The 13,130-nt window shown below is 45.9% G+C and overlaps 1 protein-coding gene and 2 pseudogenes across 4 annotated transcripts in view; 2 read left to right on the top strand and 1 right to left on the bottom strand.

Annotated features, from left to right (window-relative positions):
• Positions 1 to 13,130, bottom strand: part of FAM178B (family with sequence similarity 178 member B) — a 138,888-nt gene that overhangs the window by 107,967 nt on the left and 17,791 nt on the right. Inside the window, exon 1 of one of the 2 annotated variants that reach the window (XM_084753641.1) lies at positions 5,157 to 5,453. The exons of the other annotated variant lie outside the window; for it this stretch is intronic. The gene's annotated coding sequence lies outside the window, so the exon portion shown is untranslated. Of the gene's footprint in view, positions 1 to 5,156; positions 5,454 to 13,130 lie in introns of those variants that run through there. 2 annotated transcript variants of the gene reach the window in all.
• LOC311581798 (T-complex protein 1 subunit zeta-like) lies at positions 966 to 2,531 on the top strand (annotated as a pseudogene). Its single transcript has one exon. The product of its transcript is annotated as a T-complex protein 1 subunit zeta-like (transcript).
• Positions 2,880 to 3,573, top strand: LOC311580258 (glutathione S-transferase P-like; annotated as a pseudogene). The gene has a single exon. The product of its transcript is annotated as a glutathione S-transferase P-like (transcript).

The raw sequence follows: 13,130 nt of genomic DNA, 5'->3' as shown, positions 1-13,130 counted from the left end.
TGTCTTCAGTGGAACTCCTTGGCAGGTGAGGCAAACGCCAGAAGAAACCTAGAGATCCTAAATCCTGGTACCCAGGAGAATCCTTTTCCAGGCCTATTGCCAGGGCTAGGCTCTGCACCTGAGGTTGGGTAGCTGAGATGAAGGGAGCACCAGACTTCTCATTTCATCAACAGAATGATCAAGCACAAAGATTTCTGACTCTTGTGTGCGTGTGTATGCACGCGTGTGTGTTTTTAGGACCTCTCAAGAGAAAAGCTGTATTCTGAGTTGATGCCCCACATCCCCTGGCCTGAGTCAAGAAACTCCTGTTGCAACTGATGTCATCTGTTTGTTACAAGTGCTGAGACAAGGTAACCTGGTCTCTACCAGTCCCCAAAACCTGTCCAAATTTGGCACATGGTTAAAGGTCCATACATTTTTGTAAATTTAAAGGTATGCTGGGACTGACAGGCAGGACTGTGTCCCACACATAGACTGCTGTCGGCTCAGGCCCAGACTTGGATGGCCTGCAGTGAAGACGGATGCTGACAGCTAACAAGACTCAGTGATCAAAGGGAATGACACTTTATAGAACCGTGCTCTGACTAGGGTCCAAAGTCAACAACAATGAAAAATTTCAAATCAATATTAACTGTGATCTATTACTAAAATAATAAAAATTTGACAACTAATCAAAAATTTAAAAATGTTTATGATGAATATTGGCACGTGAGAAACAGATTACTATTTACATTTAAAATGGCTTATTTGGAAGCCGAGCGTGGTGGCACACACCTTTAATCCCAGCACTCGGGAGGCAGAGGCAGGCGGACCGATGTGAGTTCGAGGCCAGCCTGGTCTACAAAGTGAGTCCAGGATGACCAAGGCTACACAGAGAAACCCTGTCTTGAAAAACCAAAAAATAAAAAATAAATAAAGTGGCTTATTTGGATGTTGTCCTCGGCCTCTCCTTGAGCTAGGCCATCATGGCAGTGGTGAAGACCCTAAACTCTAAGGCCGAGTTGGCCCAGGCTCAGGCAGTGCTGGCAGTGAACATCAGTGAGGTGCAGGGCCTGCAGTATGTTCTAAGGACCAAGTTGGGGACAAGGGCACCATCAAGATGCTTGTGTCTGGTGCTGGAGGCATCGAGCTTAGTAAAGATGGCGATGTGCTACTACATGGAATGCAAATTCAACACCCAACAGCCTCTTTAATAGCAAAAGTAGCTGCAGCCCAGGATGACATAACTGGTGATGGTACTACACCGTGTCCTAATCACTGGGGAGCTGCTGAAACAAGCGGACCTCTACATTACTGAGGGTCTTCACCCCAGAATAATAACTGATGGTTTTGAAGCTGCAAAGGAAAAGGCACTCTAGTTTTTGGAACAAGTCAAGAAAGCAGAGCGATGGACAGAGAAACACTCATCGATGTGGCCAGAAGGTCTCTACAAACTAACGACTTCAGATGTCTTAACAGAGGCTCTAATGGACTCCATTTTGGCCATTAGGAAAAAAGATGAGCCCATTGGCTTCTTCACGGTTGAGATCGTGGAGAGGAAGCACAAACCTGAACTGGTTCAAGCTTACTCAGAGCTCTTGTTTTGGTTCATAGAGGGCGGCATCCTGATATGAAGAAAAGAGCAGAAAATGCCTACATCCTCAGATGCAACATATCCTTAGAATGAGAAAACAGAAGTGAATTCTGAGTTTTTTTTCTTTTTACAAGAGTGCAGGAGAGAGAGAGAACCTAGTAAAGGCTGAAAGAAAACTCATTGATGACAGAGTTTAAAAAATAGAACTGAAAAAGAAAGTCTGTGGTGATTCTGATAAAGGATTTATCATCATTAATCAAAAGGGAATTGACCCCCTTTCCTTAGATGCCCTTGCAGAAGAAGGTATCATAGTTTTGTGCAGAGCCAAGAGGAGAAACATGGAGAAGCTGATACTTGCCTGTGGTGGGGTCGCTCTGAATTCCTTTGATGACCTGAATGCTGACTGTCTGGGACATGCAGGGCTTGTCTCTGAGTACACACTGGGCTAAGGGACGTTCACCTTTATTGAGAAATATAACAATCCCCGGGCTGTCATATTACTGGTTAAAGGACCAAGTAAGTACACAAGGATGCAGTAAGAGATGGCTTGAGGGCTGTGAAAACTGCTATTGATGGCTATGTTGTCCTCGGAGCTGGTGCAGTAGAGGTGGCAATGGCAAAGCTCTGATCAAAGACAAGGCCAGTGTGAAGGGCAGGCCTCAGCTTGGAGTCCAGGCATTGGCAGACACCCTGCTCATTATTTCCAAGGTTCTTGTGCAGAACTCTGGGTTTGACCTTCAGGAAACATTAAAGTTCAAGCAGAACATTCAGAATCCGGTCAACTTGTTGGTGTGGAGGATCTGAACACAGGTGAGCCAATGGTGGCAGCAGAATGGGTGTGTGGGCTAAGGACTGCGTGAAGAAGCAGCTGCTGCGCTCCTGTACTGTGAGCACCACCAGCATCCTCCGGGTTGATGAGATTGGTCTGGACAAGCCTGTGGGACATACTTCTAATTGATAATTGATGTGGACAGAGCCAGCTCACCGTGGGCAGTGCTAGCCCTGGGGAGGTGGCTCACCGTGGGCAGTGCTAGCCCTGGGGAGGTGTGATGTCCTCTCGGAAAGGTTGAAGAAGTCTACCATGCAGCTGAATCTGTAATACTACAGAATGATGTGGAGGAATGGTCATTTTTGTCCAAGCTTCAAGCGATTTGGGAAATAATTTCCCAATTGAAGAAAAGAAACAGGACATTTGGCACCTATTCAAATTATAATATGATAAAAAAAATTTTTGGCTCACATGCATGTCCAAGACCCCTCATCGCCTATGCAGCACTGAGTCTGCGCCTCCGTCTTCACAGCAGCCATGCCACCATACATATTGTCTACTTCCTAGTTTGAGGGTGCTGTGAGGCCATGTGCATGCTGTGGGCTGACCAGGGCCAGAGCTGGAAGGAGGGGGTGGTGACCAAAGACACCTGCATGCAAGGCTTGCTCAAGCCCACTTGTCTGTGTGGACAGTTCCTCAAGTTTGAGAATAGAGAACTCATCCTGTACCAAGCTAATGCCATCTTGAGGCATCTAGGCCACTCATTTGGGCTTTATGGGAAAGATCGGGGTGGGGGGCTGCCCTGGTGGATATGGTGAAGGTGGGGTGGAGGACCTTCACTGCAGATACGTCACTCTTACCTACACCAAACAGGAGGATGGTAAGGATGCTCTGCCTGGGCACCTCAAGCCTTTTGAGACCTTGTTGTCCCAGAACCAGGGAGGCAAAGCCTTTGTCATGGATGACCAGATCTCCTTTGCCGATTACAACTTGCTGGACCTGCTGCTGATCCACCAGGTCCTGGAGCCTGGCTGCCTGGACAGCTTCCCCCTGCTCTCTGCCTATATGGCCTGTCTCAGTGTCCGCCCCAAGATCAAGGCCCTTTGGTCCTCCCCCAACCATGTGACCCATCCCCTCAATGGCAACAGCAAGCAGTAGTGCACGGAAGAGACGGGAGATGCTTGTCCCCCCTTTTCCAGGTTTAATAAAGTTTGTAAGACAGAAGAGAAAAAGAAATTTTTTTCACTGAGTGCACAAATACACACAAAGCAGGTCTTTTTTTTTAGTCCACTGAACAAGATGTTAGCTACAGTGGTAGAAAGTTGCCCACTAAGATAAGCAAAGCATGCTGTCTGCCTTGTTCCTCAGGCATTCTTTGAAAAATTCTAATGATTTTCTCCTAAACAAAGCTTGGTGGTGCATGCTGGTAAGTCTAGCGCTTTGGAAGTGAAGTGAGGCAGTTCTGCGCCAACTCAGGCTATAGGAGACCTCGGCTCAAAAGAATGATATATCTTTTGTTACCGATCTATTTTAAATGAGCCATCCAACTCCCTGTTAAACACGTAAAATTCTTGACATGTAAAACACATCTGGGTAATTGTGGTTTTCATAGTGTGTCTAATAAATACTTGAGTGAATGAAAAAAATTGGCTTATTTGGGGCCAGCAAGATGGCTGAGCTGGTAAAGGTGTTTGCCATGTAAACCTGGAGACTTGAATTCAATCCCTAGAATCCAAGCAAAGAGGAAGAAGAGAGCCAACCCCACAAAACTGTCTTCTCACCTGTGCATACAGATACACAAGTAATAATATTACATTTAAAAAGGCTTATTTCTTTTGTTCATTTGTCTGTCTGTCCCTGGCTATCCTGGAACTCACTATGTAGACTAGGTTAGCCTCACACTCACAGAGGTCTACCACTATATGCCTCCTGAGAACTGGGTTAAGGACGCACCACTATGCCTGGCTAAACGGCTTATTTCTTTTAGTGATCAATCTATCAAGGAAATGGAATAATAAAAAATGTCTATACCTTGGAGTGACATCAACAAAGAGTGATTCAAGAAATCCCTAAGATACGGGCCATCACAGGCTCATGAACTAAGCTGGCAAAACTCCCTGAACCGACACCTCGCTAACTATGAAGTTTAATAAAAACTAATGGCGGCTGGGTACAGTGTGGCACAAGCAGACATCCTATTCAGGACACTGAGGCACAAGGATCACCTGAGCTCTAGACTTCCTGGCCATTCTAGGCAACAAAGCAAGACCATCTATCTCTTTAAAAAAAAAAAAAAAAAGCAAACAAAAGGGCTGGATGGAAGGCTCAGTGGTTAGGAACACTCACTGTTCTTGCAGAGGACTGGGTTCCATTTCCAGCACCCTTATCAGATGCTCACAAGGGAATCTGATGCCCTCCTCTGGTGTGTACACACACACACACACACACACACACACACACACACACACACACACAGAAAATGTAAGGTAATTTAAAAAAACAAAGCAACCAGGCATGGTAACACATGCCTTTACCGCCAGCATCCAAGGGGACACAGACACATTAGAGCTCCGAGCACTCAAGGCCAGCCTGCTCTATACAGAGTTCGAGACCAACTAGGGACAACACAATGAGACCTTGTCTCAAACAAACAAACAACAACAATAAAAGCCAAACAAATTGCATGTCACTAGTCAGCTAGTTGGACGCTTTCCTCCAGCTGGAGACTTAACGTTCCAAGCATTCAAGTTAGAGGCTTACCAAAAAAGCTTTAACCACTAGCAGCCCAAGCACTCAGGCCACGGTGACCCTCACCTGCCAGCAGCAGTGAGGGGCGGTGGCGGCAGTAGCAGCAGCAGCAGCTTGAACCGTGGCATCTCAACAGGTCTGAGGTGCTAGGGCCCTCAGTCCTACAGCAGTTACGTGTCACACTCAGGGCCTCCGGTATTGGCATCCTTGGTCCTTGACAGGCGCTGGTGAAACAGTTCTCAGGCTCAGGGTGGCCCAGACTCTTGCCTTTGAGGCTTAGCCGCTCCCTGGAACTTTCCCAGTTCCTAGCCTCCAGCTCTTCATGGTCCTGTCCTCCTTGGCTCCCTCTATCTGCCTCTTTCCCCCATTGTTTTTGGAGCTCTTCAGCTGCCCCCTTGTGGCTGTTATCTTCACAGCTGCGCTATGGCCACACCCACCCTTTCTCCTGCTATCAGCTCAGCCAGCACTTGTGATAATAAATATCAAAAGCAAGGCCAGTGAGAGAGCACTGTGGGAAAAGGCTTTTGCCCAGGGAGTCTGATGCAAGCTCAGTTCCTGGAATCCACAGTGGAAGAAGAGAACCGATGCCCAAAGCTGGGCGTGTGTGCACAGGCCGAGGTGCCAGATCCACAGCAGCTGCAGCTATAGGTGGCTGTGAGCCACCTGACACACAGGGGCGGGAACCAAACTCCAATGCTATGGAAGAACATGTTTTGTTTTTGTTCTTTTGGTTTTTCAAGACAGGTTCTATCTGTATAGACTTAGATGTATGGACTTGCTTTGTAGACCAGGCTGGCTTCAAACTCACAGAGATGCGCCTGCCTCTGCCTGCTGAGTGCTGGGATTATAGGCATGCGCCACTGTACCTGGCATGATTTTCTTTTATTAAGATTTATTTATTTATTATTATGTATACAGTGCTCTGCCCCCATGTGTGACTGCAAACCAGAAGAGGGCACCAGATCTCATTATAGATGGTTGTGAGCCCCCATGTGGTTGCTGGGAATTGAACTCAGAACCTTTGGAAGAACAGACAGTGCCCATAACTTGTGAGCCATGTCTCCAGCCCTATGGAAGAACTCTCAACCATGGAAGCTGTCTCTCTAGCAGCTCCCCCCCCCCCCCCCGCAACCCTTGCCTCCTGTGGTGGTGCACTCCTAAATTCTAGCCTGTGAGAAGTGGATGGGACCAAGGAAGAGCTGAACTTTGTCATTCTTAGCTACACAGTGAGTACAAGGCCAGCCCGAGTTATTCTGAGACCCTGTCACACAAAACCAGAACAACAATCATACCAAAACAAAACAATTTTTAGAAGAAGAACAACAACAAAAACAAATACAAAAATAGGCAAATTAAAAAGACCACTGAGAAACCTGGGTTAATGCTGTAACATCTGGGAGCCACACAGGAGGGTGTCTCCTGGCTGCCTCGGAATGTGAGGTGAACAGCCTGCTCATCCCAGTGAGGGGAGGCAAAAGGTGTCCGCACCAATCATGGCAGCCCCTCCTGCAAATGAAGGGCCACATGTGAACCAATCACACAGATCTTCTGCTGTGCCACCTGGAGAAGTGCTCCTCCTCTGGCCTGGGTGAGAGCTTGGCAGCAGGTAACAAGTCAAGCAAAAGCTGTTTTAAAGCAGTCATGGCTGAGTTAGCACTCTGGAGCTGGGACTTCAGTGGCAACCAGCTATGACGGCACTGAAGCCTATTAAAGATGTGTGTGAAGTGTTCAAAGGCATTCTGGCATGTGGGCAATTCAGCTGGGTGCATTAACAAAGAATTATCATATAGCGCGCGCACACACACACACACACATGCACATATACATGAAAATGAAAAAGAAATCATACAGTGGAGAAGACATTGAGAGAGACCTCCTAATGTTAAGTTCTGGTCTCCTCACACACCTGTACAGGTGTAGCAGGCATTGCTACTCATACAAATAAAGATAAATAAAGGTAAAAATAAAGGCCATTCATGATTAAGAGTTTGTTGGCATCAACTGTATTCAACAGCACATAAGCCACCGGTGCCCCAGGGAGCAGTGGGAAGTGCTCAGTGAAGAGAGCAGACAGCACTGCTGGCCTGCAAGGAGGAAGGGGCTGGTCTTAGGGAGAACGCCCGCCAAGGGCTCACACATTTGCATGCTTAGTCCCCATTTGGTGAACTGTGTGGACGGATTGGGGTGGCCTTGATGAGGTGTGTCAGTGTTTGTCTAAGGTCAGGGTGTAGCCCCTCAGCATCGGCTGCAGCACATGCCTGCCTGCATGCCCCCATGCTTCTGCCATGACAATGGGCTGACTGACTTCTGAAACTGTAAGCAACATCAAATTTATTCCCGAAGAACTGTGGCTGAAGTCTGTGGTGCTGGGGCTGGAACCTGGGGCCTACAACTCCCGTTCTCTACCACTGAGCTAGTTACTAGACCCTGGCCGTATCTTCTGACCCACAAGCCACCTGCCTGATAAATACCTGGTCCCTGAAAAACTTGCTTGGGCGTTGCCTTTGTTTCACCTTCACCTCACTTAGAACTTTCTCAGAGCTAGACTGGCCTTCCGGGAAGTGTTTGTCAAAAGCATTTAAAGGCAAACACACTAGCCCACTGCCCCCAGGGCAAGGCAAAGTGGGTGGAGCAAGCAGCAGAGGCAACAAGGAGCTTGGAAAGCAAGGCTGGTGAGGTGACAGTGGAGGACTAGAGCTGAGACGTCCCCCATGACCCTGCCCCCAGGATAGATGCAAGCTGTCCTGAAAAGACCCTCATTTTTACCTGCTGGCTGATTCTTCAGTGACTTGTAATGAGGAAGTGACAGCTAAGACAGTTGCAGAAGGTCTGGCCGCACTCCAAAGGAGCGCCCCAACGGAACCAACAGACTGGGCAGGGGGCTGGACCTCTCCTGCTGCCCTTCTCTCCTCTTCCCTCTTTCTCCCTCATTTCCTTTCCTTTTTCTTCTTTTATTTTAAACTCTGGTTATTTAAGGGAATCTCTATTAAATCTCTTTTAAAAGAAAGAGAGAATAGGGTGAAAGCAGGAGGGAGGGAGGAACAGAAGGATATAAGGGATGGGATAACAATTGAGATGTAATCTGAATAAATTAATTAAATAGAAATTTTTTAAAAAAGAAAGGAGGGGCAGGAGGCTCTGGCTAGCCTTGAACTCATGCCTGCCTCAGCTCCCCAGCATTCTCAGCTTTTAAATAGTGTGTTAATCATTGAACTAAAGCAACAGAAATAAGTGATCAAAATCAATAAAAAATAGTCCGTACATAAGTAGCCTAGAGAAGTCACCAGCCATGAATATCCATGAGCCATAGGAACACAAACTTGGGGGTGTAAGAAGAAGCTGGCTGCAAGCAGTGCTATTATATTGAATAAACCATCAAAATGAACAGTTGTGCTTTTTTTTTTTCCAACAGGGTTCTCTATATAGTCCTGGCTATTCTAGAATTTGCTATAAAGATGAGGCTAGCCTCAACTCAGAGAGGCTCCTGCCTCTGCCTCCCAAGTGCTGGGATTAAAGGTGTGCGCCATCATACCTAACTAAATGTCCAGTTTTCACATAAAGTCACCAAATATGCAAAAGCAAAACCAGCCCAGGTCATGATCACTCACAGGAAATGGGCGAGGGCGGTCGGGAGAGACTATTCCTGAGGAAGGTCAGACACTGAGCTTTCTGACCAAAATGTAACCAATCGTCTTATGTGCATTCAAAGAATTCAGAACAATGACAAAAAGTCAAGAGAAACCAAGAGAATGATATAGCCCCAAGCTGAGTGTCAGCAAAGAGGGAGGAAAAACAAGGCACCAAGCAGAAATTCTGGAGCTGAAAAAGTGAAAACTCTGTAACAAAAGTATCTTCCAATAAAGGCAAAGAGGGGTAACACCAGAGAGACCAGAGGGAAGCGAGTGGCTAGTGAACTCACAGAACCGGCATCCCTTGCTGCAAAGGCAGGCCCGGTTCAGTCCAGTGGAGTCCCACTGGGCATTCTAGCCACAGCTCAGGGCGGCCCCACGCCCAGGGGTAGTTGGGGACACCAAACCAGCTCAACAGAACTTCCCTGTCGACTTTCTGTCTCATTTTGCTTTGTTTGGATTTTAAATTTTTATTGGTACTTTATTTTGATTTCCATTTTTGCGGTTTTGTGATTTTTGTGTATATGTGTGTTTCCTGAGTTGTTTTGCTTTGTTTAAGAGAGAGATAAAGAACATAGAGTTGGGTGGGCAGGGAGATGAGGACTTGGGAAGAATTGGAGGAGGAGAAAAAATATTATATGAAATTCATATAAAATATATTATATGAAAATGTTTTCAATGAAAAAAAAAAAAAGAAAAATCCATGTCCTAACTGAAAACAAAAATAATGGGGTATCAGAGACTGAAGAGATGGCTCAGTGGTTAGGAGCTGCTATCCCAGAGGACCCAGGTTCAATTCCCAGCACCCCACAATCATCTCTAACTGTTCCAGGTAATCTGATGCCATCTATGACCTCTACAGGGACTGCATGCCTAGGATGCAGACACACATATGCAGGCCAGATACCCACACACACACACACAAAAAAAATGATGAGAGCCGGGCGTGGTGGCGCACGCCTTTAATCCCAGCACTCGGGAGGCAGAGGTGGGCGGATCACTGCCAGCCTGGTCTACAAAGCGAGTCCAGGACAGCCAAGGCTAACACAGAGAGACCCTGTCTTGAAGAAAAAAAAAATGATGAGTGAAGTATATTTTAAAATGTTACACTAATAAAAGGGAGGTAAACAGATGAATATAAGCCAGTGCATAGTAACTCCTTTTTCTCCTGACTTAAAAGACATGTGTAATGCAGTACTCATAAATCTCATCTGATACCCATAACATATAATGTTATTATTTACATAAAAATAATAACATAAAAGGAGGGAGACTATAGCTACATTGGTATGCAGGGGTGTGTGTGTGTGTGTGTGTGTGTGTGTGTGTGTGTGTGTGTGTGTGTTTGCTTTTGGAATTTTTATTTATTTATTTTTCTTAGGTTTTTTTGAGACAGGGTTTCTCTGTATAACAGTCTTGGCTCACTTTTGTAGACCAGGCTAGCCTCGAACTCACAGCTGGGATTAAAGGAGTGTGCCATGACGCCTGGCACTTTGGGGATGTTTTGATTTTCAGGCCTCTAGCCTAGGCTGGCCCAAACTCTCAATGGGGCTAGAATGGCCTAATACTTCAAGCCTCCTTTCTCCATCTCTTAAGAGCTAGGGTTACAGGCAAGTGTTAGCAGGCTTTATTTATATAAACAGCACTTTATACAATACTGGGGATTGACCTACGTTGGTGGCTTGAATATCCCCCATAAGTCCCAAGCATTTGAATACTTGGCCCCAGTCAGTAGCCCTCTGGGGAGGGTGAGATGTGCCTTGCTGGGGGAGCATGTCCCTGCAGGAGAGCTGTGAGGTTTCAAGAGACTCTGGCCATTTTGCATTAGTTCTGTTGAGTTCGCAGCTGCTTCTCCTGGCGCCTGTCACCTGCATCCACCATCATGGACTCTAACCCTCCAGGACCATAAGCTCCAAATAAAGGCTCGTCACGGTGCTTTATTGCAGCATGAAAAATAACTAATACCACTGAGCCATCTCTCCAGCACCTGCACTTCCAGAGGTCATGAGTTCAATTCCCAACAACCACATGATAGCTCACAACCATCTGTACTGTAATCTGATGCCTTCTTCTGCAGATAACGTACTCATATACAATTAATAAATAAATGTTGTTAAAAAAAGAAAAATAACTAATATGCCAGGCCCTGTGCATTCTAGGCAAACAGTCTACCCAATGAGCTTTGTCCTCAGCTCCAGATTTGTAAACAAAGAAAGAATGAATGTTCTAGATTTATTATATTATTTTATGTGTATGGATGTTTTGCCTACATATCTGTGTGCACTACATGTGTGTCTGGTACCCTTGGAAGTCAGAAGAGGACACTGAATTCCCTGGGACTAGAGTTATATACAAGTGTGAGCCACCATGTGGGTGCTGGGACTTGAACCTGGGTCCTCAGGAAGAACAACAAGTGCTCTTAATCACCGAGCCAACTCTCCAGACCCCCAGACTTTATTTCAGGGGGACCAGGCGGATGTGTCTGGGGGCCACTGAAGCACAGCCATGCAGTGGGGCTGAGAAACTAAACATGGTTCCCTAAAATGACATTAATCCAAAGAAGACTGAGTGAACCACATGCTGCTTATAGGTAAATACATTTTGTATTCTGGCTTGTAAATCTTTCCCCCTGCATGATTTAAAGACAGTTACACAAACTAATCATTATGTAGCTACACTGATAATCATATAATATATGAAGATATAGTCCATAAGAAAAGCATACACACACATATATGTGTGTGTGTGTGTGTGTACATATATATATATTAGGGGAAAGAGCCTGGCATGGTGGTGCACACCGTTAATCCCAGCACTAGGGAGGCAGGGGCAGGCAAATTTCTGTGAGTTCAAGGCCAGCCTGGTCTACAAAGAGAGTTCCAGGACAGCCAGGACTACAAAGAGAAACCCTGTCTCGGGGGGGGGGGGGGGGGGGAGAAAAGAAAAAAGGAAAGAAAGAAAGAAAGAAAAATCAGGGGCAGATTTTCAGAAACTCTTCCTTGCCAATAATTAAATATAAATAAAATATTTTCAAAATTACATATACTTATTGTGTGTCTATCTTTCTACAGATGGGTGTGTGCTACAGGACACAGAGAGCAATTTTCAGGGGTTCTCCTACCACCACGTGTGGCCCAGAAGTCAAACCCAGGTGAACGGCTTAGCATTAAATGTCTTTACCCACTGAGCCATCTCAATAGCCCTAGATTAAATTCTTCAGTCAAAAGGTTGAGACTGGCAGCCATGCCTGATGATACACACTTGTAATCCCAGCATGTATCTCAGAGGCAGGAGGATTCCCATAAGTTCAACACTATCTGAACTTACATAGTGAGTTATTTAGTAACTTACACAGAGAGTTCCAGACCAGGCAGTGCTGTAAAATGAGTGTTCAGTAGCAACAACAACCAAACAAAAGGGAGATCAGCAAAATGAACTCAGTAATTACGATCCAGGCTGAGAATGAAGTCATAAGGGTGCACTTGCCATAGGCCCGAGGGCCTAGATTCAGTGCCTAGTACAGCAAAATTAAATTTAAAAAAATCTCTGCAACCCAAGTACATGATGTCTTTAATAGACTCGCACTGAGTTCAAAAGCAAAAAAAGGTTGAAAAGTTAAGGATGGAAAAAGATGTTCCATGCAAATAGTAACTGAGTAAGAGCTCTGCTGACACCAGACAGAATACACTTGCAGTCTAAATTTAGTATGGGAGACAAAGACAGATGTCATATGCAGTATTAGAGCCTGTCGTCAAGAAACTGTAACAGAGATGCTGGTCAAAAGGACACAGAGGTGCTGTTGGAATGAATACACCCAAGAAGTCTATCAGAGGAGCCAGGATGAGGATGTGCAGCTGAGGGCTGCATCCCAGGGCTGCTGACTGGAGAGAAGCGCCTCCCACAGCTGTCCTCTGCCTCTGAGGTGCTCACAAACACTGAATACACATTAAAAATGTACAAAGAAATGTACCATATGACAATGACTATAGTTAGCAACAATGCATGGTATGTTTAAAAATTGCTGGAAATAGATATGTGTTCCCAGCGACGGGTACGGGGCTGGGGGGTGGCGCATGCCTTTAACCACAGCACAAGGGAGGCAGAAGCAGGCAGATGTCTAAGTTCAAGGTCAGCCTGGTCTACAAAGTGAGTTCCAGGACAGCCAGGGCTACACAGAGAAACCCTGTCTCAAAACAAAACAAAACAAGAAAAAAAAGTGTTCTCCACAACTAAAAACAAATTGGAGAAGAAAAGGTTTAACTGGCCTACACTTCCCCATCACTGTTTACCATCAAATGCGTCAGAGAAGGACCTGGAGGCAGAGCTAAGGCCGTGGCCATGGAGGTGCTGCTCACTGCCTTGCTCCTCGTGGCTTGCTCAGCCTCTATTCTTAGAGAACCCAGGACTGCCA

Source organism: Acomys minous (genome assembly GCF_964271855.1).
Source record: "Acomys minous genome assembly, chromosome: 13".
Taxonomy (NCBI): Eukaryota; Metazoa; Chordata; class Mammalia; order Rodentia; family Muridae; genus Acomys; species Acomys minous.
Note: the sequence above shows the minus strand (reverse complement) of the source record. Positions and strands in the feature narration are given on the sequence as shown.